This window comes from Sus scrofa, chromosome 6 (genome assembly GCF_000003025.6).
Source record: "Sus scrofa isolate TJ Tabasco breed Duroc chromosome 6, Sscrofa11.1, whole genome shotgun sequence".
NCBI lineage: Eukaryota > Metazoa > Chordata > Mammalia > Artiodactyla > Suidae > Sus > Sus scrofa.
In genome coordinates, this window is record NC_010448.4 from 71,155,414 (window position 1) to 71,181,020 (window position 25,607).

General features: G+C 55.0%; 2 long non-coding RNA genes across 3 annotated transcripts; both read right to left on the reverse strand.

The window, feature by feature from the left end:
* Positions 434 to 10,571, reverse strand: LOC106510616. The gene is made up of 3 exons (XR_001309236.2): positions 10,290 to 10,571; positions 5,158 to 5,435; positions 434 to 2,126 (listed from the first exon to the last, which is right to left on the reverse strand). It is a non-coding gene; the product is annotated as an uncharacterized LOC106510616 (long non-coding RNA).
* Positions 12,220 to 19,895, reverse strand: LOC110261095. 2 transcript variants are annotated; one of them, XR_002344889.1, is made up of 3 exons: positions 19,332 to 19,895; positions 13,069 to 13,412; positions 12,220 to 12,727 (listed from the first exon to the last, which is right to left on the reverse strand). It is a non-coding gene; the product is annotated as an uncharacterized LOC110261095 (long non-coding RNA). The 2 variants fall into 2 exon arrangements; XR_002344890.1 differs by having other exon boundaries at positions 12,906 to 13,412.

Consider the following 25,607-nt stretch of genomic DNA (forward strand, 5'->3'; position numbering starts at 1 on the left):
GGTCAGGGAGGAGAGGTGGTGGAGCCAGGGCTGCAGACAGGAGCAAAGCGGGTAAGACCCAGGCCCACTGGGTTTGCAGGCACGCAGTTGCCAGCCCTTCCCAGATGCATCCGTGACCCTCATATGGGGCTGTCCATATTTCACAGAAGGGGAGATCGAGCCTCTTCCACAGTCACACACTTAGGAGGGAGGGCAGCCCAGAATTGGAGCCGGGTCGGATTGATTCCAAAATTTTCAGGTTTTTTGTCTTTATAGGGCCACACCCGAGGCATATGGAAGTTCCCAGGGCTGGGGGTCAAATCAGAGCTGTAGCTGTGGCCTACACCACAGCCACAGCAACGCAAGATCTGAGCAACATCTACAACCTACACCACAGCTCAGGGCAACACTGGATCCTTAACCCATTGAGCAAGGCCTGGGTTCAAACCTGCATCCTCATGGATACTAGTTGGGTTCATTACCACTGAGCCACGACGGAAACTCCAGTTCCAAAATTTGTGTTCTTTTCACTCAACCACACTGCCGAGGAACTCAGTCCCCTCCTCAGTGAGTTCAGAGCAGCCCAGGTAATTCCTCCAAAGCCTGGAGCTCCACAGCTGAGAAGCCTGCCCTGTAGACAGATATGATGCAGCAGGAGGAATGCTGGCCTGGGAGACGGAGTCCCAGAAGCCCTGGCACCCTCCAGGTAGGTCACCTCACCTTCATCTTCTCTTGCAGGGATTTCCCAAAGCATACAGGGTGGCAGGGTGATTTTAGCTGGTGCATAGCCTTTTCTTCTTCTTTTAGTTGTTATAGATTTGTTTTTTTTTGTGTTAGACCAGAGAGGGGTAACTAGCCCATCCAACTCACAAGGTCATGGGCATTTTTGCTTAGGCAGTGTCTCAGTACGTGAAAAAGGTGCGTTGACTTAAGGGATGACATTGAAACAAGTAAAAACGCTCATGGTTGGAGGATGCGGCGTAGCAGCTGCCCACGCGTGGACGTACGAGGTGGGACAAAGACCAGCATCCGCTAAGGGGGACACCGGGCGGCTGGGGGTCTGGAAGCAGGGTGCCCTGGCCCCACTGGCTGGGGCAAACCCCATGGAGGCTTGGACAGGAGAGAAGGAAGCAGGCCAAGGGCGGGAAGAGGGAGAGAGGCCCGTGGGGCTCCAGGGCCCACCCGGCCGACCGGGCCGTCTGCATCCAGCGGGGCCTCTGAGCCTGGAGGCCACATTGCCGCCTCCCCTCCCCAGGCCACGCCGTCCACAGCTGCCTGATGTAAGACACACATGTTTTGACTGAAGCTGCTCTCCCCCCACCTCCTGAAAAACGCCAACATTAAAGGGAGCGTAGCTTTGTAAAACTGAAACTGTAAAACGCTTCTGAAACCCGGCCCGGGGGATTAAAGAAACCACATGAAAAGGGATTTGGGACGACCTGGACCCTGACTTCCTGTTCAGAAGTTCGCTCACCATGTGCCTCCCACCCGGCCGGCGGTGTGCAGCGAGGAGGAGGAGGAGACAAGAGGAAGGCCAGGGCCAGCGAGGGCCTCTGGGGGCCTCTGGGAGTCCAGGGCTTCCGAGGGTCCAAGGCCTGACAGCCTCAGCTGTGGCCCTCCCAGGCCTCTGATCTCTAGGGGCTCTGGAGCAGAAGGTGCCCCATGGCCCCTGACCTTGGGGTTCCCCCCACCTTGTAGTAACAGAGGGGTCAGGAGAGCACACGAGACCACAGCCAACCTCCATCCACCTCCCGGCCTCTGCCAGTCTCCCCTGCTGCTCCCAACCAGGTCCTCACTGGCTCTGGATCCTGGAGATGCAGCAGGTGTTTGGACCCCATCTCAGCCTCCCTTCCAATCAAGGGTAAGAGCTCCCCCACCTTGCTGCCCCCAGCCCAGGTTCTAATCCCAGCTCTGTCCTTCCTCCCTGTGGGATGCCGGAGGTGGCCACGTCCTTCCCCATGTCAGTGAGCAGCATGAGGGCAGAACAAGCAATGCGCGTACAAGGATGCTGTGGTGCAAAGGTGGTGCAAAGGTGGACCTCTTCCCTGCTCTTACAAGACTGTGACTGGACGTCCCCCACTGGTCCCCCTCTTGCTACATGACCTTGGGCAAGTCTGATCCCCTCTCTGGGCTCAGGATCCTCATTCCTGGGGAAAAAAAAAAAGAGAGAGAGAGAACAGGATGGGCTGGGTCAGAGGAGAAGCCTGGTCTCCAGACACACACACACACACACACACACACACACACACACACACACATGCACACATCATACTCACCTCCATGTGGATACACACTCAGCCCCCTTATGCACACAGACACACATCACAGGCCACTTGGGGGCCACCCCCACCCCCAGCTTCATTATCGACCTCCTTCCCTTATGTAAACTCGCCGTGCCCTCCAGTGTCCCCCGCAATCACTTACCTAATATTAGGATATTAAAAAATATGGCAAGATTTTAAGAGACTTATTAAAATGCAATTAGCAGCGTGTACGACTTAAGCAGGGAGATTATTTTTAAAAATGACTTGATTGTGCGGAATACCACGCACCTTCCCGAGGCCGTAAACCTGCCAATCACGCGCATCCTCAGATCAGGAGATTTCCTTGCTTCCTCTTTGTCCTTCAGGCTTTTCTCCTGCCCCCGGTGACCATGAGGCCTGTGATCCCCCCACCCACAAAAGCCACCCGCCCACATCATTACTCTGAGCCCCTCAAGAGGCCCCTCAGAAGGAAACCAAGGGGTTAATCAGGTCCCAAGCCAAGCCTGGAGAAGTTTCTAGAAACTGGCCAGAGGAGGGCATAGGGATGGAGAAGCCCTCCCCGTGTCCACCCTGTCAAGATTTGGGTCTGGCAGAGTACGAGTGACAAACTGTCCTTTGAAGGGACTGGGGATGGGAGGGCCCAGGAAGGAGGACGAGGTCCCTGCTGCTGACCCCCTCTGAGGGCTAAGCCTCAGAGACACCCCCCCCCCACCTGCCGTGACCCCCACCCAGTGCCCACCCTCTGGGCTGGAACAGTGGGTTATGCTGCCCCCTGCTGCCCACTCTCCACACTGCAGCCCGGCTCCTAGGACCTGGCAGCTGAGCCAAGGAGCTGGCCTGGTCCGGGGTCAGCCCTTCTCCTGCTGCAAGGTCCACGAGAAAGACCAGGACCCTCCAAGCTGCAGCCTAAAGAGAAACGTACATCTGGAAACATGGGGCATATTTTCCGGCCACCCCCTCCGGGGCCACCCCACTTCTGGCTGAAGGAGTTTATCAATTGTGCTTTGCTACTTCCTGGCATTAGGCTCCCGCTGGCACTTTTATTCCAACCATAAAAAGGCTATTTCATTGAGAAATAAAGTCCCATCTCCCTGATGGGTTACTCCGTTCACAGCTCTAACTCAGCCACCAGGCAAAATTTATGTTTCCTGGATGCTTTCTCCTGGGATTGCAACTGGAAATCAGGCAGGGGGATAAAAGGGACAACTTCCTTTCTGACTGATGGACACGAGTTTATCCCTTTGGTCGAAGGATCCCCGGAAAGCCCTGGTGTCCAGGAGGGAGCCTTGGGATGAGGGGCCAGGGTGTGAGCCCAGGTTCTGCCACCTATTAGCTGTGTGGCCTTGGGCGAGGCCGAGGTGCCTCGTCTTTCAAGCGGGAAAAACTGCTCCTCTCTTCCTCAGAGGGATGGTGCTGGATGCAGCGAGCCGGTGGACGTGGAAATTTCTCAGACCCTGTAGAAGTGCTAGCATTGCTGGGATTATGGAGGCAGAGGAATTCTCTGGCTCAGGGGGCTGTGGACCTGGCAGATTTTCCTGGGTGGGCGTCCTCAACTGCCATGTGCATCAGAACCACCCGGGGGACTTGGAAAAGCACAGATTGCTACCCCCACACCCCGAGTTTCTGGATCTGTAGGTCCCAGATGGAGCCCAAGAATCTCCACTTCTGGAATTCCCACTGTGGCTCAGCAGAAACGAATCTGACTAGCATCCATGAGGTCGCAGGTTCAATCCCTGCCCTACGCTTGGTGGGTTAAGGATCCGATGTTGTTGTGAGCTGTGGTGTAGGTCGAAGATGCAGCTCACATCCCGCATGGCTGTGGCTGTGGTGTAGGCTGGCGGCTACAGCTCTGATTGAACCCCTAGCCTGGGAACCTCTCTATGCTATGGGTGCGGCCCTGAAAAGATAAAAAAAAAAAAAAAAAAAAAATCTCCATTTCTTACGAGTTCTTGGGTGATGCTAATGCTGCTGGTCTGGGGGCCCCACTTTGAGAACCACTGATCTGAGGGTTTTGAGATCTAGGATGTGGGATGGCTGTAGCCTGGGCCTTGGGAGAGGAAGGAAGAGAGAAGTTCACCTGTGGAGCAAGGTCAGGGTGGACTGGAGCCAGCTCCATGGAAACAAGCCTTGGTCCACTCATCCCATTTGTTCCCCCCACCCCCTGGCTTGGCCTGATGTCCCAGGCAGCCCCCACCCCCAGAGACCAGCCCCGTGAGCAGCCAAAGTGTCAGGAGGTGGGCCGAGCTGGGGAGGACGGACCCTCGGGGGGTGAGGGTTCTCCCAGAGCTGCATTCAAGACTGACTTAGCATCTTCGTGGGTTGAACCCTGGAGTGGAGGCCGACTGGCCACCTGCTCCTGTCTCCAAACAGCCCCATGCTGAAAGCAGGAGCCCAGAGAAGGGAACGGACTTGCTCAAGGTCACACAGCTTGGGCAGGACACCCAGTAGAAAGCGCTTCCCACCACGCTGCCTCTCTGGTTATGCAGTAATTTGGAAGATTGCTAAATTGATGACTCCAATTCCAGTTTAAGTAATATTCAAATACCCAGTGGAGACTTGCAGCTAAGGCTGAAAGAGTGTATTGCGAGGGAAGAGGTCTGACGTGGGAAGCAACTAAAATCTGGAAATCCAAGACCTTCAATGAGAGGCAAACAAGGAGCCTGGATGTTTCAGGGTGTGAAAACTGGCTTTAGGCTCAAGGAGAAAAACCCAGAAGGGAAACGGGACCTCTGGCCGTTCCGTGTAACAGGAGAGAAGGACTTGCCCCACGCACAGAATCATGGGGATGGAAATGCTGCTGATTCAAGCTGCTGGGGCGGCGGGGGACCGGGGGGGAGGGGGGGGAAGGCTGATTTCTAACCACCCCCATCCAGGTTGTCCTGGAGTCCCCCCCTGCTCCTGGCAGGACACTGACCGTGAGGGGAAGAGATGCTCTTATCGCTGTCAGCTGTCAGCCATAAACCGACTGCAAGGCCAGGGAGGTCTCAGCAGGGATCCTGGAGGTCCCCGGGGCGAAGGAAACACTCACACACGTGCATGCAGGGCTGTGGATCAGGCCCAGGTGTCAACCAGGCCCTGGCAGACCCGGAGCGCTGGTCACAGATCTGGGGCCGTCCCGTCTTGCAGAACAGGAGACCTCCGGGGAAGCCCGATCACTTTCGAATTAAACACAACTGTCCCGCTTTGGAGCCGCTGCGAAGCAGAGCAAAGGGAAGGGTAAGGAGTAAAGCGGTTTGTTCCAGCTGTGCCGTGCGCTGAGCTGGGACGAGTGCCCAGAACAGTTAATGCCCAGACCGTCTCAGCCTTGCAAATTGCCGCCCGCCTGGGGGGCGAAGAGCCCGTGTCTGCCAGGTAGAGCCTGGCGATTTCATTAACTCCATTCCCTCTGTCTCGGCTCCAAGGGCGTGGGTGGTTAAACATGAGCAGGACTTGGTAAAAGGGTCAGCCTGGTTGGCAGGACTTTCTGGGGCGCGTGCCTCCCTGGTCTACGAGGTCCCAAAGCTGAGGGGCTCTGCAGAGATGGAGAGGGAGAGACGGGGATGAGGACAGGCGCAGGCAGGGTGAGGCGAGACCGACAGCCAGAGGCCGACTCGTGGTGGAAACGCGGCTGGCTGGGGTTGTGGGGTAGGAGATGTGACATGTCTCAGATGTCACTTGGCCCCCTCCTCCAAAGCGTCTGGGTGCAGGGTGGAAATGGCACAAACTCTCGACGCCTTTGGCATCAGAGCTCATTCTAGGGGTCCTCTCTCTAACCTGTCCCCTTGCTGCTGCTGTCCGTCCCTGGAATATCCAGCATCTTCAAGCCAAAACAAAGCTGGGCTCCTGCCTCCCCTTCCAGCCCTGCAAACCCACCCTCCTCTCTACTTCCTCCTGCTAGATGGCCATCCGTCTGTCCCTCCAACCCTCCTCAGAGCCTTTGCACTTGCTGTCCCTCTGCCTGGCTGGCCACCCCAGCGCCTTCCAGAGGTACTCCCCAGAGGGGCCGACCCCACCATCCCACCCAAAGCAGCCCACAACCTGCCCCTGCCCACACAGCATGTCCGGGACATTGGCATTATCTGAAACCATCCAGGCAAATTGTCAGTCTCCCCGCTTCTTCACGTGTGCACATGTGGGGCTTTGATTCACCCGTCCCTTCCAAGCTGGAATGGTGTCTGCACAGAGGCTGTGCTCCCTAAGCCAGCCAGGGGGTCCAGGACATACACCACCGCAAGGCAAGGGATCTAGGGGACCTGCCAGCAGTAAGCCCGTGATATCGGCACTGGGCTCTACCACGTTCCCCACCAGCCTCTGAAGACCTCCTGGCCCCTAAGCCATGGGCTCCTGCGAGCCACAGGCTTAGAGGCATCAAGGCCTTATTTCCCCACCAGTCCAGCCCACCCCCCCACCAGCCGGGCGTCCAGGGGAGCAGCCGGAAGCTCGGTCCTCTTCCTGCTGGCTTCCCCTCTAGGTGTCAGGCTTGCCCTGGCATGGGGGGGTGCCATCTCCCTGAGCAGTGGCCACCTGCAGGGCAACCGCCTGGCAGGGCGGGAGGGGGCTAGTCTTGGAGTCACGGCTCTGATTCAAGAAGGGAAATCATCTGAGCTTTTAAAAAATTAAATGGAGTCAGTAATTTGATTTCAGAGAGAAGCTGAAAACCTCGTAATGGCAGGAGCGGCTCAATTCCGTGGTGAAAAGGAAAAGCCTTAAATGGGGCTATTAAGCTTTTGCCTGGGATGGATCTGCCCGGAGAAGGAGGAAGGGGGGAGGCGGGCAGGGGGAGAAGAGTCATCCTCGAGGTAGAGACCGTTTATCAGCCAAGACAACCCTGATTATTTATTTATTTATTTAGCGGCGTTCCGGGCGTTGCCGAAGGCCTCCTCATCTTGGCTGCATTTCAAATCCCACTTCCAGTGATGGGCCAGCCTGGGGGGCGGGGGTGGGGTTGCCACCCTCTCAGGGAAGCACAGGCCACAGCTGGGCTCCTGGGCCAGGGAGCCTGGGAACACCCGGGTCCCCCCGGGGGTCAACAGGGGTCACCAGAGCTGTCCCAGCCAGCAGGGTACCAGCTGCTGCCATGGGAACCAGAGCAAGGGAGTGGTGAGTCATGAAAACAAAGCAGGAACACGCCCTGTTCCTCCGTGGGGTCCTTTAGAGACCTGGGGTCATGGCCCCCTGGCCTGGGGGAGGGGCTCCTCACACCAAAGGATCTTATGACCTGCTACCCCCACCCCCCACCCCCAGAAAGATGTCTGAATGTGGCTGAAGGCCTTCCATCTTCTCTCGGAATGAGCAAACACCCCCTCTCCCTGGGCCTGGGCGCCTGATTCTTCAGCTTCCCTGACTTGCTTGGACGGCAGCAGGAATGACCTTGAGGCCTGTGTCCAGCTTCTCACTTGCCCCTAAACAGAACCTTTTGGGAGAAACTAGTATCACCGCCTATTTGATGGATTGGGAAACTGATGCACAGAGAGGTTTGTGCCTCGCCCAAGGTCACAGAGCTAATGAGTGGAAGGGCTGGTTGGAGTTCTTGTTGTGGCTCAGTGGTTAATGAACCTGACTAGTATCCATGAGGACACAGGTTTGATCCCTAGCCTCACGCCGAGTGTTAAAGATCTGGTATAGGTTGCAGACGCGGCTCAGATCCTGTGTTGCTGTGACTGTGGCACAGGCCCGCAGTTGCAGCTCCGATTCAACGCCTAGCCTGGGAGCCTCTATATACTGCGGTTGCAGCCCTAAAAAGTAAAAAAAAAAAAACAAATTTTAATTAAAAAGAAGAGTGGAAGGACTGGGAGCCTCACATATTTAAGAGCAAAAGGGTAAAGGCCAAGCACAAAAATGGCAGGCCAAGCACCAGAGCTGTCCCAGCCAGCAGGGTACCAGCTGCTGCCATGGGAACCAGAGCAAGGGAGTGGTGAGTCATGAAAACAAAGCAGGAACACGCCCTGTTCCTCCGTGGGGTCCTTTAGAGACCTGGGGTCATGGCCCCCCTGGCCTGGGGGAGGGGCTTCTCACACCAAAGGATCTTACGCCCACGGGCTGCCCAGCCCACTCCTTTGCACTTGGCATCCCCAGGGGCCCTCCCAGGACTCACCCTGGTGACAGGGTGGGGGTGTCTCTCAGAAGCCCCTCCATGGAGTTCTGAGGCTCAGGAGGCCTGTGCTGTCCAGGCTGGTTGCCAGCATGGCCAGCAGGTAAGGGATCTCTGGGGTCGGCCAGGCTGACTGAGGAAACGCCTGGGTGGGAGCCTGGGCTCCAAGTGTGCTAGACGTGTGTGTAGCCCCTACTCAGCCTGTTCCACTGCCAGCTACCAGCCGGCTTGAGGTCTCAGGCTCTGTAGGACTCCCCCACAGATGAGGCCGAGGGCTTCTTGGAGGTGGAGGCCAGAAGGTTCTCAGGAAGAACTGCCAGGCAGCTGCACTTTGTTTGTGTTTCTCTTTTTTTTTCCTGGCCAGACCTGCGGCACATGGAAGTTCCAGCCTAGGGGCTCAATCAGAGCTGCAGCCACTGACCAACACCACAGCCACAGCAATACCAGATCCAAACCACATCGGTGACCTACACTGCAGCCTGCCGAGATGCTGGATCCTTAACTCACTGGGCGAGGCCAGGGATTGAACCCTCATCCTCATGGATACCAGTCAGGTTTTCAACCCGCTGAGCCACAACAGGAGCTCCAGGCAACAGCACTTTGCTGGCGGCTATTCAGCAGTAGCAAGTGGCCAAGGGGGCCTGCGGGGCCCACCCTCTGCCTCCCCTTGGGCTCAGGTTCTGAGGCTCTCAGACCGGCACTGGGGCCTGGCTCCTGCCAGCACACTTCGGAAGTAGTCACCACTGGGGAAGTGGTGGTGGCATCTGTCCCCAGCGGGAGGGTGAGTCCTGGCCCCTTCAGTTCCTGATTGGTTCTGGGGTTGACGGGTCTAGGTGCCATTCCCCCCCCCACCACCACTGGTGGCTCCACAGCCTCCTGGGGTGCAGTGGGAACCCCACACCTCTTCAGGGGGGGTGGTCATCAGGGCCTTATAATGGCTGGACCTCCCTGCTGGCAGGTCAGGGCCCCCTGCATGGGCTGGTAGGCAGCCAGCCACACCCCTCATGACAACCCTCCAGCAGGAGGGGACTTCCTAGTGGCTGGGAAGGGCTCTGCTCAGGCCCAGACTCTTAGGGTAACAGAGGGCCCAAGACTGGGAACACTCTGGATGGTTCTGACCCCCAGAGAGGCAGCTGGAAAGGGAACATCTGCTCGGTGGGGCCATGGGGGGTAGGGAGGACAGGACGAGGGGCCCAGGGATAGATTGACAGCTACCATGGATGCTGAGGCCAGTGGAGCTGAGGCCAGGGAGGTCCAGCTAACTCCATTTTTCCCTGGGGGAGCCTGGGGACAGTGCTGGCCTTCTGCAAAAGGGAAAAATAAACCAGGAGACACCCAGTTTCTCCCACAGCTTTGGCTATTTGCAGCAATGGCCCAAGCCCCTCCTGTAGAGAGAGCACAGTAGAGAGAGAAAAAGCATCAGAAATAAGAGGTCCCCTGCGTCTCTGGAGCATTGGGACGTAGGTTTGATCCCTGGCCAGGCACAGTGGGTTAAGGATCCAGTGTTGCCACAGCTGTTGGCATAGGGCTCACCTGCAGGTGGGATCTGATCCCTGGCCCAGGAACTCTATATGCTGAGGGGCAGCCAAAATGTTAAAAAAAAAAGGGGGGGGGATCAAACATAAGAGGACGAGGCTCTGGCCTCCCTCACGATGGCAGCTGGGAGAAGGGCCTGTGGCAGCTTCAACCTCAGGCTGTTTCTCCAGCCTGGCTCCTGGGCTCCCGCCACAAGTCCTTTGAGACCTGCCTCGGTTTCCCTGCTGTTTGCATGCACAGCTGCTGTCCCTCCCCACTGCTCCTCTGTGCCCGGTGCCAAGGCCCTGCGGCTGCGAGCCGGGCAGGTCAGACGACGGGACGGGGAAAGAGAGGCTTTAGAGGTCAGGTTTAAGCATCAGGTTTGGAACAGACTTCATTGGCTGAATGTCACAGACCTTCCACCTGGAGTCCTTTTTGAGATTCTGGGCATCAAAACCTACCTTTGAAATTGAATCTCAGAATTTCACGTGTTCTATAACGAGCACCTGGCCCAGACTCTCTTCCCCGGCTTGACGCCCCCGAGAAGTTTCATCTCTGAGCCGGTCCCTAATTTGAGGCCAAATGCAACAGCTCAGCCCCCAGGAGTCACACAGAACCAGACTCTGCCTTGAAGACCCAGTTGACGTCCCGGGCCCGAGCATTCTGTGCTGCATGGGGGAAAGGGCTCCTGTGCTGCGAGATGTTGAACCGCCTCCCTGGCCTCTACCCACACAGGCCAGCAGCATCTCCCCACGTCGTGACAATCAAAACCGTCTCCAGACGTAGCTCAATGGCCCCTGGGAAGCAAAACTGCACCCCTAGTTGGGAACTGTCGGTTAGAGCTTTTGCGAAATCTGGCTCATGGGTCAAATAGAGTCCTTAGACATGTTTGGTTTGGCCTGCAGAGGGTTTTAAATATTTTTTAAATGAACTGACAAAATTTTATAAACAGCTTCTCCTGGAAAGTCAGAAGATTTGACCACTCTCGCCTGCCTCCCTACAAGGCAGGAGTCAGCTCCAGTTAAGTAAGGCTTCTCTCTCTCTGGGGTTTTGTTTTGTTTTGTTTTTGTTTTTTGCTTTTTAGGGCCGCACCTGCAGCATATGGAGGTTCCCAGGCTAGGGGTCGAACGGGAGCTGTAGCTGCCAGCCTACCCTCCAGCCACAGCAACACAAAATCTGAGCCGCGTCTGCGACCTACACCACAGCTCACGGCAACACCGGATCCTTAACCCACTGAGCGAGGAGGCCAGGGATCCAACCTGCAGCCTCATGGTTCCTAGTCGGAATCGTTTCCGCTGCTCCACAGTGGGAACTCCAAGGCCATTCTCTTTAACGGGGTCTGGTGGCTGCCAGTTCACTGAAGTCTCCGTCTCTCCCTAGGGGCTCCAAGGCCTTTGTCATCCTTGGGCCACTGGTTTTCTTCACACTCCCTGCCTGACCCCTAGAGGCATTTTCACCAGTAACTTCTGCTTTAAAATGTAAAGCAGCTGTAGCTGAACCACCGTCTTTGTTTCTCTTCTCCAGGCTGGACACTCCATTGCCTTGAATAATTAGGATTTCTCCCCTAGGTTCTAACTACTTTTGGGCGGGGAGAAAGGAGATTAAAAAAATTTATAACCAGAGTTCCCCGGTGGTCGCGCGTTAAGGATCCAGCATTGTCATTGCTGTGGCTCTGGTTACTGCTGTGGCGAGGGCTGGATCCCTGGTCCAGGCACGTCCTCATGCGGTGGGTATGGCCAAAATAAATAAATGGATAAATGCTCTTCTCAAAATGTTTTTTATTTTTATTTTTTTCAAAATGTTTTTAAAAAATCTATAACCACTAAGTACTTAGCCAATCCCAGTATATTAGCCACAGTATCCCAGAAAAATGCTCTTTGTCTAAAACATTTTTTTCCTAAATTCCTGGTGAGCAGTTTCCTGGTGGACTAGCAGATAAGGAGCTGGCGTCGTCACCACTATGGCTAGTGTTCGTTCCTTGGCCTGGGAACTTCTGCATACCGCGTGCACAACGCCCCCCCAAAAAATTCCCAGTGAACATTCAACCCAACAAGCATGTCTTAAGTGCTTACCAAAGGCAAGGCAGTATGATAAGGCCCTTGAAGGGTAAAAGGCTGAGCAGGACACAACCTCTGGTCACAAGATGAACCCACTGAGCGAGGCCAGAGATCGAACCTGCAACCTCATGGCTCCTAGTCAGATTTGTTTCCACTGCTTCCGGGAGGAAAAACAGGAGCATATCCAATAGAAACTATAAGACTAGAAAGACCAGGAGTTCCTGCTGTGGTGCAGTAGGTTAAGAACCCAACTGCAGTGGCTTGGGTCCTTGTGAAGGTAGAGGTTCGATCCCAGGCCCGGCATAGTGGGTTAAAGGACCCAGCGTTGCCACAGCTCAGATTCAATCCCTGGCCCTGGGGAATACAGAAAAAAAAGAAGAAGAAGAAGACTAGGAATAGAAAGACCTAGAAGCTACAGGGAAGGTGTGCTGGGAACCAGGGCTCAGAGAGGTGGATTCTGGCTGCTGCTATTAAATTAATAAAAGGAGGAAGAGAACATTCTTTCTCCATGTAAATCTTTCCAGAGAGGCCAAAAAGCCTTTCTAAAATGTTCTATTTTTGTATTTTATGTACCATGTCCCTTATGGAGAAACTCGTCTCTCTTCGAAGCCCAGGACAAAGGTCACCTGCTCCTCGGCGTCTCCGCCAAGCCCGCTGCCACCCAACTCTCTGGGTCTTGCTCCTCTCCCCTTCCAGACTGGCCAGGACTTGAAAGCAGGGACCGAATCTGGTGGCCTCTGGTACCTCATCCGGGGCCTCCCGCATCGCAGATGCTTAGTGAATATTCGTTGGATAAAATTCTGTCCCTCCCGTTCCAAAATCAATGGCATCGCGGCAGGAAACTGTTAAAATAAAAACAGCCGAAATGTGTAAAAACTTTCAGGAAACATTTCCATTTTTAGCAGACTGTTAGAACTCATCCCCACCCCGCCTTTTAACTTTGTTTCTAATTCTGCATTTGGGGCTAGATGGTAGGCAGTCCCCCTTTTAATCTTTAAATATAGTTCTGAATATAATTACATTTTCATGCAGCACCGAAGCAGCATTCCCTGGTAACGGGGCATTCTCTGCACTATTAACATCTGAGTTAAATCTCCTTGGCGTCTGTCTTCTATTGAGGACAGTTAGGAAGTCTAAGATGAAAGTGATCAACATCATTTGTGAATTATGTGTATTTCCTTACGCTGTATTTCAATGGGTTTTGCTCCTGGTGGTTTTGCAAATACCAGGTTGTCTGGTAGCCGTGCTTTCACCAAAAACCCCTTTCAAGACGCGAATCCCAGCATCCAGGCACGGAGGACACACACCACGTACAGAGGAGGGTCCGTCTTGGGTTAAGCAATAAGTAGCTCTGGAGTTCCCACTGTGGTGCAGTGGGTTAAGGATCCGACTGCAGCAGCTCGGGTCGATGCAGAGGTGCGGGTTCCATCCCTGGCCTAGTGCAGTGGGTTAAAGGTCTGGCGTGACCGTGGCTATGGCTCCTTGGATTCAGTCACTGGTCCAGGAATTTCCGTATGCTGGTGTGGCCTTAAAAAAAAGGAAAAGAAACAGACATAAGCAGCATTGCGGACAGCTCTCTGCCAAGGAGGCTACTCCGTCCTGCAAGGGACCCGAGGAACTAGAACCCACAGAATTAGCTGGACGATTGAAATGAAAATAGCTCATCTTATGCCAGGAACTGGGCTGAGCTCCTCACGCCCATCTCCTCACAACAGGTGCCTCTGTTCCCATTTTGCAGATGAAATAAACTGAGGCTCAACGAGGTAAAGTGACTGCCCGAGGTTCTGCTGCTGGCGAGACAGCTGCTATGCCCTCCCGCCCCAGCACTTTGACTCCAGAGCCATGGCCCTTCTGTTCCTGGGCCAGCATCAGCCAGTGTGCCTGACACCATTGCTCACCGGTTGGGTGTGGGACCTATCAAGCCCAGGAAGAGGAGGGCTTGGCACGGGGGAAAGAAGCACAGAGCACCCACACACCGGAAGAAGCTCTCCATCCACGTCAGCCAATGGCAGGCTCAGGACTCACCTAGAGAAAGCCTGCATTCCTGGGGCTCCTTGGGCCCCCTGGCATTGCTGGCAGGGCAACAAGGATTTACCTGTACCCTGTGGCTGTCCCCTCATGGGGCCTCCCTGACAAGAGTGCCAGCCTTCCGGGGAGTAAGTGGCAAAGGTCCCTTCAGTTCTACTGTCACGTCTGACTCGGCATGGTGTCGAGGTGAAGGGACCTCCAGAAGGGGCAGGACAGCTAAAGATGCCACCGAGACCCTGACCCCAGCCACCAGGACACCGACCACCACAAAGCTCCTGTTTTTTGGTCACCACAAAGGGACAGGACAGGTGGACTCAGAGGAATCTGAGGCTCGGGCTTTCCTCCAATTGGGAACCTCTTTGACTGGACCCATCTCTGCCTTGGGATATGAACAAAGATCTCCAGCACCAGCTGGGATGGTCCTGGGATTAGGACAGGCATGTGACACAGAAAAAGGCATGCTTTGGAGTTACCATTGTGGCACAGCAGTAATGAGCTTGACTATTATCCATGAGGTTGTGGGTTTGATCCCTGGCCTCACTCAGCGGGTTAAGCATCCAGCATTGCCGTGAGCTATGGTGTAGGTCGCAAACATGGCTCTGCTCTGGCACTGCTGTGGCTGTGGTGTAGGCTGGCAGCTAGAGCTCCGATTCAACCCCCAGCCTGGGAACCACCGTATGCCGCAGGTGCGGCTCTGTAAAGACCAAAAAAAAAGCACGCTTTTCAGGCGCGTGGACGAAGGGTGGTGGCAGGATTTCAGCCAGGGGCCATGCCCATGGCCGGCACAGCACACTTTCCGGATTGGTGACAGGGGATTACTCAGGGTTTGGTATCACTGTCTGGGCTGGAACGTGGCTGCAGTGACGAGGAAGAGAAGGAAAGGCCTTTCCCAGAAACCTGGGGATCCTGCTGTCTGCAAAGGCCCATAAGGAAGCAGATGCTCAGAGCCAAGCTGCCCCTGGGAAACTGCAGAAATGTCCCTGCCAAGACGGTCTTCAGCTCAGTGACCTAGCCTGGTGCCCCTTCCATTACCAAAGCTGCTCTTAAGAAATAATGCTTGTATCAGTTGTTTACACTTTAGCAAGAATTTCGTGGTGTCAGCCCTCTCACGGGGACATTTGAAGCCAGCTCTGCAGTGGCTAAATGAAAACATCTGTCTGTCTCCAAGTAAAAGGATTTCAAGCGTCATGAATAAGGAAAGAGATGTCTGGGAGCTTGGTGAGGCCATCTCCTGTGCCCTAAACTCCCCAGAGCCCCATCATGAAATCTGGTCCATGATAAAATTCTATGCAAAGGTCAAGTCATCTCGGATCTAGCCGCGCAGGAAGAAGCCTTGGAACCATCTAACTCTGCATACAGAGTTCCTTAGAATTTAAATTCCCTGGAGGAAGGAAGGGGTCTTCAGGTTTCTGGGCTTCTCTCTGTTGCCCCCCAGCCCCAAGCTGAATGAAAGAGTTATACAAGGTCTCAATCAGAGATCTCGTCGGCTGTCAGACCATGGAGCCCTGGAGGACCTGACGATACAGTGCAGACACTCTCTCATCTTTACTCTCAGACCCGCTCACCCCACCCCGAGGCCATCCCAAGACCTCTCGGGAGTTCGAAGACCCTGAGTTTGGAAAAGTGGATGATTCCGCTTTTCATCCTCTGCCCACACCCCACCCCTACTTCACACACACTCACACCTGCCAGGAAGAGCAAGGGTTTCTTTGTCCCAAGCAACTCAGGAATGCACGGCCAAGTTGGGGCTAAGAAGAGGCGAGAGAGGGGGTGGGACCACGGGGATCAGGTGCCCAGAGGACGGGAGAACACAGAAGGGACGAGAGAATGATGAAGCTGGAAAGGATGGACCTGGGTGGCATGGGGCCGGGGTGGCGGGGGTGGGGTCTGCTGGTGCTCCCGGGTCTGACTGAGTGGTCAAGCAGCTGCTAAAGAATAGCCAGAGGGGGAGTTCCCTGGTGGCACAGCAGGTTAAGGACCTGGCATGGTCCCTGCAACACCTTGGGTCGCTACTCTGGCACAGGTTCGATCCCTGGCCCAGGAACTTCTGCAGGCCAATGGCAAGGCCAAAAAGAAAAAGAAAGAAAGAAAAAGAATAGGTATTGAAGCCCCTCAGGGTGCGCACCACCTGCAGAGGCAAAACTATCTTCCCTTGGCCTCCCAAACTGCTCCTTCCAGAAGCAAATTCCCTCCACTGGGCCCCCTCCCACCTTCAGATCAGCCTCGGGACTGAACCCCCAAGCACCACAGAGCCCAGGTCAGGGACTGTTGCTCCAATGCAACCAGGAAATATTATTTAGCCAAGATATTTTTAGCAGGAAGCGAGCTTGGAGCAAATGTCATGTGAGCCATCTTCTCTTGCACGGCAACTTCGGGCTATTTAAAGAGACGGTAATTACGCTCCTGCCACCACGATCAGGACGGGCGGAATGCATGATTGCAGGAGCCCCTCATCTGCCACGCGCGCCACTTGACGCTAATGGAGCCCAATTTTCAAAGTCGCCTGCCTAAATCTGCCCGGGCTGCAGGTGGACCCTGGAATCAGCCCTGGAGCTCTGGCCGACGGCTCTTCCAGGCCTCCCAGCCTGGCGGGGCTGCTGCCCACCACTGACCTCCCGCCTCTGGACAAGCTCTTGCCTTGGGCATTGGACGGTGGGGGGCGGGGGGGGGGATGTCCACACTGATAATCCTCTTGTTGATAATCCCATCAACGGCACGATAATCCCTCAGAGAGGCAGCCGCCACGGGTCTGGAGACACTGGACACACTTCTAAACAGTCCTGCCAAGGAGACGGGGTCACTGGGGGCATCAAGGAGAAGGAAGACTTAGGGGACACTGAGGAAGGTGACCGGGCCCAGGGAGGATGGGCAGGACCTTGAGGCAGCAGGCCCCTCGGGGAGGAAGGCAAACTGCACGCTTGCTTTCCTTATGCCCCAGGAGAGCAGACCCTGGCAGGAATGCTGGGCACACAGCGGGTACGCTAATGCAGCAGAAAGAACGAACCAGCCCACCATTACCCCTGTAGGCAAGCCAACGGGCCACCCACCCTCCGCCTGGGCATTAGTGGGACACTGACAACCGGGGCCTTGAATAAAGGTGGGTGCATGGAAGGCAGGAGGGGGACAGGGAGGAGCCCCCACCCCTCCCCTAGGCGGTGACAGAGGCGTTCAGGAGGAGACTCAGGGAAGTTAAGCTGGCTGACTTAAAAGGGATGTGAAAACGGAGGAGGGACCCGCTCCCTCCTGGGGCTGCAGAGAACACACCGAGGACCAGCGGAAGGCGAGGGTGGGGACCCAGCTGTGTCATATGGAAACAGGTGGCCTTGCGGAAGGATGAGCTCCCCAGCACAGGGGTCAGCGCAGGGTCTGAGCACCTCACCGGCCTCCCCCCAAACCTACAGAGCCCCCCCCCTCAGATTTCCCCTCGGACGGCCTCACGGCACCGGGGGTGCCTCCAGCCTCAGAGGGTCCCCGAGCACCAGGCCTGGCAGGACCTTCCAGAAAGTCGCTCCTGCCCCCACCTACCTGAACACGGGCACTTCCCAGGGGTGGGGAGGGGAGGCCTACAGAACAAAGAGGAAGCCACGTCCCCTGGCAAGAGGTAAGCACTGGACGGAGTGTCAACATTTCTGTCTGAGCACAGAAGCGCTGGCAATTACCGCAGCAGGAGGCCGGCGAGAGAGCCCTGTGGACGGGTTGTTTGCTCATTAAGACAAGAAAATCATTTATGTTCTGAGGCTCGAGTGTCCACAGACCCAGGGAAATGTCATTACCTCAGCTGCTGCCCTGGGCCTGGCCAAGGGGGCAGCTGGGGTCTGGGGAGCAGCTGGCGAGGCCGACAGCGGGTACGCATGGCAGGGACGCCGCCCTCAGACCCGCTTCCCTCCCATCCTGTCTTTCTCCCAAGTTCACCCAGCTCTCCCTCGCCCTTTCTTCTTCAGATGCAACAAGCAGCGGGGAGAGAGTGCTTCCAAGGGCCGGCACGCTCAGCAGTGGCACTGAACTTGGGGTGATCACCCACCCCAGGTTCCAAGGGACAGAGCAGGTGGGACTTCGTGCCAAAACAGGAAAAGTCCCAGATAAAGTGGGAGGGCCGGTCACTATACCACCTGTAAGCTGGCAGCCATACAGTGGGGGGCACATTTCTCCCCGTTTCACAGATGAAAGGAAGGTGATGGTTCAGCGGGGTACCTGTTCTGGAGCTTCGGCTGCAGCCCACACCCCCCACCCAGCTGCTCCCTCAATACTTTCTGCTTGTCCAAACCCCCCTTTGCATCTGCTTTAGACCTTGGCAGAGAGGTGTGGGCACAAGGAGGGAGCCACCGACCAGCAGAGGGTCCCTTGGAGACCAGCCGACCAGCCCCCATCCCCGTACAAGGTGGGGAGGACAGAGGCCAGAGGGGACTGACCTGCCTGGATAGTGACGCCCCTATCCAAGACCGACCCCCAACTCCTCCAGACGGAGGGACAGAGAGGGGCTCCCAGAAGCAGAGAGAAGCGGCAGGGGCTGCCTAGAGACCCCAGCCAGCTCAGCCTTCACACTGCCTCATATTTCCTGCCCCCTGGCCCGGTACCCACTTCTGGCCACCCGCAGACAGCCCCCCACCCCTGGAGTGAGCCCCGCTGTTTCCTCGCCGTTGGAGGCTCTGTCTTTACTTTCAAATGAGCTCCCACCTCTTTAGGCAGCTAAGAGGTGCAATGGGGCAGACACCTGACGTTTGGTGAGAGGATGGAGAGAATTCGGCTTTTGCCTTTGCCACCACCAAAGCCGTTCCACTCCTGTCCTTCATGCAAACTGGAGGAAGGCTGGGAAGCACCTGGAGGCTGGACTTTGAGGAGGAAAACAGTTCTGTTTAAAGAAGGAAGGGAAGACGGATCAAGAGCTCAAGAGCTAAGCAAAAACGCACGGTGCCCTTTAAGGCCCCACACGGAGGCTATATTTAGGGCCGAGGACATTCAGCAGGACCTCGGGCAGCCTTCACTGGGAGCCATCGCTAATCACTGCATTGAGTTTACGGGTGCCCCTGGGCACACTTAACCCAGGGCAATGAATAGTTATTGCCCGGCCTCCCGCTCGGGGCCTGTGGGCACACTTAAGCAAGTGCGCGGATCGCTGTGAGCGGGCACGGCTCGGGTACACCCTTGGGCACCCTGCGCCTTCAGTGGGGAGAGGCGGAATATTAAATATCTATGCGCCCTGTGCCCACAGCTGCATTTAGCCAAGGGCAAGGCCGGTGAAACGGCTTTAATTAAAACTTAATGCAAGTCCAAGGTGCAGGCACGGAAGCCGCGGCTGCAGAAGTCACCAGGAATGAATCAGTCAATTCGATGAGGTTCTCAGGTGGGGGAAGGGGGCAGCGGGCGGGAGAGGGACTAGGGCAGAGGAGACCCGGCCTTTGTCACGCACATGCCACCCACCTCTCTGCGTCTGTTGTTCTGGGTCGTGGGCCACCGCACACGCCCACACCTCGCTTGGTGAAGGATGCTGGAATTCAGGCCTCCGGGCTTCAAAGGCAGGTGGTTGGAGACAAAACTGGTGCTTAGGCCGGGAGTGGATCCTGCGTTTCTCAGTAACTCAGACCAATGTCCCGAGACAAAAGTGACACCGTCCCCCTGGTGGCAGCTCCCAGAATTACAGGCCCAGTGCAGAGGTGAGCCCAAATGTCAAAGGAAGGCTTTGGTGGCAATTCTGGGCCCTGGCCCCGTGATTCTTAGGAGAACCAGCACCAGGCTTGGCATGGCCACTTGTGCCATGAAAAGGACAAGTAGGCAGAGAAAGTCCCACCGTTCTGCCCCTGCTCTTTAAGATTGGAAAGCAAAGGAATCTGAGAGGTCTGCCCATCTGCCCGAGAGAGCCTGGCTCAGAGCTGGAGGAGGACGTCCTCTGAGCCATGGTCCAGGGACTCTTCTTGCCAGATACATCTGTTTCAAAATTCAGACCAGGGAGTTCCCTGGCGGCTCAGTTGTTTAAGGAGCCAGCATTGTCACTGCTGTGGTTTGGGTCGCTGCTGTGGCGCAGGTTCAATCCCTGGCCCAGGAACTAACTTCTGCATGCCACAGGCATGGCCAAAAAAAAAAAAAAAATCCACTTGAGAACACAACTATAAACCCTTCCTGGGGCAAGACTCTACATCTCACTCAAATCTGTTCCCTTAGCACCAGCCCAGCCCCTGGCACACAGGAGGTACTTAATAAAGGCTTGTTGCATGAATGGTGATTATCATTAGCCGGCTTTTTGTGCCAAACCCCTTCCATTTTTCTTTTCCTCTGTTACCTGGTCTTTAAAATGGAGACATTATAAGAGTTCCCGTTGTGGCCCAGCTAGTATCCACAAGCACAAGTGTTCGATCAGTGGGTTAAGGATCCAGCATTGCCATGAGCTGTAGTGTAGGTCACAGATGTGGCTTGGATCCTGAGCTGCTGTGGCTGTGGTGTAGGCTGGTGGCTACAGCTCTGATTCAACCCCTAGCTTGGGAACTTCCATATGCCACAGGTGCAGCCCTAAAAAGACAGAAAAAAAAAATTAAAATGGAGATATTGTAGGGAGTTCCCTCGGTGGTGCACTAGGTTAAGAATCCAACTGCAGTGTCTCAGGTCGCGGCAGAGGCATGGGTTCGATCCGCAGCCCAGAGCAGTGGGTTAAAGGTTCTGGTATTGCTGCAGCTGTGGCGTAGGTCCCAGCTGCGGATCAGATTCCATCCCTAGCCCGGATACCAAAAAAAAAAAAAGGTGACATTATATCTGATTGATTGCACCTTTTATGGCTAAAAGTCTGTAATTCTTAGACATGACCCAGGTCGAGAAGAAACATCCAAACTAGCAACTTTTTTCAACGGAGAGAAAAAGATCATGAGGACACAGTGTGGCGGCTTTGGCCATGACCCCAGTGCCAGTGACATGGGGAGTGGAGAAGTGGCTCAGAAACCTTTAATGTGCCCACTCCTGCTCTATTCCATCTCCTCCCGACTTGCCCAGACAACAGCCCAGCAGGCCCGGGCATCCAGCCAGGGTCCATGAGTGTCTGCAGGATGCCATGCCACTTGGCCCCTCCAGCTGCCACCTGTGGGCCCAGCCACAACTTGAGGCTCCACGGCCTCTGGAGAGAAGCCCAGCCAGGGAGCACCCCCCACCTAGGCCTCCGAGCCCATTAACTGAATGACCTTGGGGGCCACCTGGATGCACTCTTGGCCCAGCCCAGTGTTATCACTGGACACGTCATTATGTGGCAATCCCTCTGCTCCAACCTTTTCACCCCCACCCCCCTTGAAATATTTTGATTCCCACCCTGTAATTTGCTCTCTAGAAGTAGGACAAAATTCATGTGTGCAAATGAAAGAGGAAAACGCAGTTAATAGGCTGCAATTATAGGCCAGTGACTATTCACAGCAAATATGATTAACATCAGCCCCCTGGAAGCCCAGCAGGGCTGGAGGAGGAGGGCTGGGAGGGGAGCCGAGGCTGCGGGGACTCAAAACCTGGGTCTCACTTCCGGGCTCCGGCAGTTCAGCCCCCACCAGGGAAGCCTTCAGGGCTGGGGGACCTTGGTGGACTTCAGGAAGGTCCCCCCCCGCACTGGTGGAGCAAGACCTTGTGCCCGAACACCCCTCGACAGGGGTCAACATCTGTCTACACTTTGTCTCCCTCGATGTTCACAGATGACTCATTCCCATTTTACAGATGAAGCCGTTGAGGTTCAGAGGAGGTAAGTAACTAAGCAAAGGCATGTGGCCCCTCTGGAACTGGGTCCATGATCTGGTCGGGCTCCTTCCAGCACTCGCCACGGGAAAGGGGCAGCTTCAAAGATGTCAAAACAGTGGGTCCCACAAGGAACGCTGTGGCCAACCTCATTCGGCTACCGTCAAAGAAGCTTCAGGGTGGGGCCTGAGAAGAGCGTGTGTGGATGTGGGGCTGGGGGGACATCAAAGCGGGGGGCAATTGCACAAAGAAAGAGAAAGAGAAGAAAGAGGGGTGTTCCTGAAATTTCTTGCCCTATTGTGGACCACAACCACCTCAGGAGAAACTCTGGGCCAAGCCGAGGAAGAGAGGACAAGAAATGAGGGAACAAGGAATCCGGAGTTCCCGCTGTGATACAGTAGGATCAGCAGTGTCTCTGGAGCCCTGGGACGCAGGTTTGGTCCCCAGCCTGGCGCAGCGGGTTAGGGATCCAGCATTGCAGCCGCTGTGGTATAGATCACGACTGCGGTCCAGATCTGATCCCTGCCCCTGGAATTTCATGTGCCGTGGGGCAGCCAAAAAAAAAAAAAAAAAGAGGAACGGGAAGTGAGAGAAAGAGAACAGGAAAACATGAGGGTCCATGGGACAGCTGATCCCCTGTCAGGGGCCAGGCAGCGGAGTAAAGCAACAGGCGTGCCCGGGGAGCTGCACCTCCTGGCCCCCAGGCCATCAGCCGCTGCTTGAATCAGGGCAGCCCCTTGTCCACCAAAAAGCATCGCTCTTCCTCTGATTAGCATGAGGCCACTCCAATCTCAGCTCAGAAACCTGCTTCTCCAAGCCTTCCCTGGGGGGAGAAGCCCCTCTTTAAGAAAAAGAAAGTAGGAGTTCCCATCGTGACTCAGGGGAAAGCAAATCTGACTGGCATCCATGAGGACGCAGGTTCGATTCCTGGCCTCGCTCAGTGGGTTAAGGATCTAGCATTGCTGTGAGCTGTGGTGTAGGTGGCAGACACAGCTTGGTTCTGATGTTGCTGTGGCTGTGGTGGAGGCCAGCAGCTACAGCTCCAATTCGACCCCTAGCCTGAGAACCTGGGAACCTCCATATGCCGCAGGTGTGGCCCTAAAAAAAAGACCCAAAGAAAAAGAAAAAGAATATTAAAATATCCTACTTGAGCATGTAACGGGCCATGCACGTGAGGGGCCCTGAGCTTATGCTCCATCAGCCCCAAGGTCAGTCAGCATTTTCTCACCTTGTTAAGAACTAACTGAGGAGTTCCCTGGTGGCCTAGAGGGTTAAGGATCTGGTGTTGGCAATGCAATGGCTTGGGTCACTGCTGTGGCACAGGTTTGATCCCTGGCCCAGGAACTTCCACATGCCATGGGCATGGCCAAAAAAAAAAAAAAATAGATGCTAACTGAGCACCTACTATGTGCTGAACCTTAAGGCAAATACTATAGGGGTGACTCCCCTCCCTAAAGACACCCAGACCTAGCAGGAGATGCTATATGAACAAATACATTATTAATGGTGGCAAGTGCAGTGGTAGAAGCAGGTACAATGCATAGAGAAGTGACCAACTATTAGGAAGACTGCCTGGAGGAGGCAGCATCTGAGCTGGGTTAACACGCTCAGTCTTCTGAGATCTATGCCCATAAACTCCAAGAGGGGGGCCTGGTCTCACCCCTTAGCTGGGTTTCTATGGAGGAGGAGGGACAGTGTCCCGTTTCTTGACAACTGAGCTCAGCCTTAACTCTTTTTGTCCCCAGAATGGAAGCTTCAAGTGTGATGTTTCCCAAAATCACCTCCTTCTGCACAAAGAGAGCCACCTATCAGGCTCAAAATACAAAGTTGGAGTTCCCGTCGTGGCACAGTGGAAACGAGTCCGACTAGGAACCAGGAGGTTGCGGGTTCACTCCCTGGCCTTGCTCAGTGGGTTAAGGATCAAGCATTGCCGTGAGCTGTGGTGTAGGTTGCAGAGGTGGCTTGGATCTGGTGTTGCTGTGGCTCTGGCGTAGGCCAGAAGCTACAGCTCCGATTCAACCCCTAGCCTGGGAACCTCCATATGCTGCGGGCGTGGCCCTAAAAAGACAAAAAACGAAAAAAAAAAACAAGAATACAAAGTTAGCATCAGGATCCTGATGCAGGAAGTAGCCACATTTGGCAAGAGAAGAATCAGGCTGTTGGGGGCCCTCCAGGTCCCTGGAATGAGACGAGGACAGAAACGTGGGTGGGGCCTGCTGAGGTGACGTCTCGTGGAAGTCAGAAATCTCAGACTCCCAGATGTCCACTGAAGCCTGCTCTGCCTAGAAGCCCCCTTAACCTGTAATGGATTTTAAAATGGCAGTAATAGAAAAGGCCTGGAAAGATATCACAGCAACAGGAAACTCCACCGGTTCTGCCTTCAAAATATGTCTAGAATCCTGCACCTTCTCCCCACTCTGGTCCTGGGTTTCTGCAGCTGCCTCCTCCTTGTCTCCTGGCTTCCTCTCCTGCTCCTGGTTGTCTGCTCTCCACGCAGGAGCCAATGGGATGATATTCAAAACTATGTCACCATGTGCCCCTCCTCTGCCCAAATCTCCCCGTTTTTCACTCTGAGCAGAAGCCGTAGTCCTCAAAGACCCCCGTGCCTTTCCCCCTCACCTCCCTGACCTCCTCTCCCACTTTCTCACCTCCCTCCCTCTGCTCCCTGCTATTTCTCAGGCATGCTCAGAACACACCTACCCCAGGGCCTTTGCACTGGCAATGCCCTCTGCACAAAACTCCTTCTTTTAGATACTTTCATGGCTTGTTCCCCCACCTCCTTCAAGTCTTTTAAAAAATGTTATCTTTTCAGAATTCCTCCGTGACCTAGCGGTTAAAGGATTCAGTGTTTGTCACTGCCGTGGCTCAGGTTCAATCCCTGGCCTGGGAACTTCTGCATGCCTCGGGGGAGGCCAAAAAAGTCACCTTTTCAGGGAAGCCCACCCCAACCTGCTCTATCCCCTGCTTCCTTTCTCTGTAGCATTTGATACCTTCTAACCTTATTTGTTATACCTAAGGCTCATCTCCCCCCACCCAAATGTCAGCTGCATGGGGCTGGGGGGGAGTCTGTTTCTTTTTTTCTTTCTTTTTTCTTTTTTGGCTGCCCCCTGCCACATGGAGCTCCTGGGCCAGGGATTGAACCTGAGTCACAGTTGCAACCTACGCTGCCTGAGGCAACCCCAGATCCTTAACCCGCTGTGCCCAGATCAAACCTGCGTCCTGGCGCTGCAAAGGCTCCACCCATCCCAGTGCACCACAGTGGGAACTCCCAGGGAGTCTGTTTTGTTCGTCACTGCATCCCTGATGCCTTGAGCAGTCAGGTGTACAGAGGGGTCTCAATACATATCTGTTCAGTGAGTGAAATGCATAGTGAGATTATGGGTAGTTTGGGTTTTGTTTGTTTTTGTCTTTTTAGGGCCGCACCCTTGGCATATGGAGGTTCCCAGGCTAAAGGTCAAATCCGAGCTACAGTTGCCAGCCTACACCACAGCCACAGCAACGTGGGGTCCGAGCCGGGTCTGCGACCTACACCACAGCTCACAGTAACACCGGATCCTTAACCCACTGAACCAGGCCAGGGATCGAACCCTTGTCCTCATGGATTCTAGTCGAGTTTGTTAACCGCTGAGCCATGTCGGGAACTCCCAGATTATGGGTAGTTTGTATCTCCTTTGGGTTTTCTCTAGTTCCCGTAATTAGCTCACACTGCTTTTGTCCTGATTTTTTAAAGTCATTTTTTAAAAGCTCACAGTCTCTTTCTCAAGTCCTCGACTCAATCATGTGTTGGATGGGAGATGAGTCCGCTATTTCAAAAGGCAGAAAATGCAGCTCTGGAAACCCTTCTGGGAGCGGCGGCAGGTCGGGGGTGGGGGGACCCTCATGCTTTCCTCTGAGAAGCCCGCAGCTTCCAGCTCTATCTTTAGCAAAGACATCAAGGCCCCCGCCTCTGGCAGAGGGAAGCTCTGAAAGGGAGATCACTGGGGAAATAAAGTGTCTGAG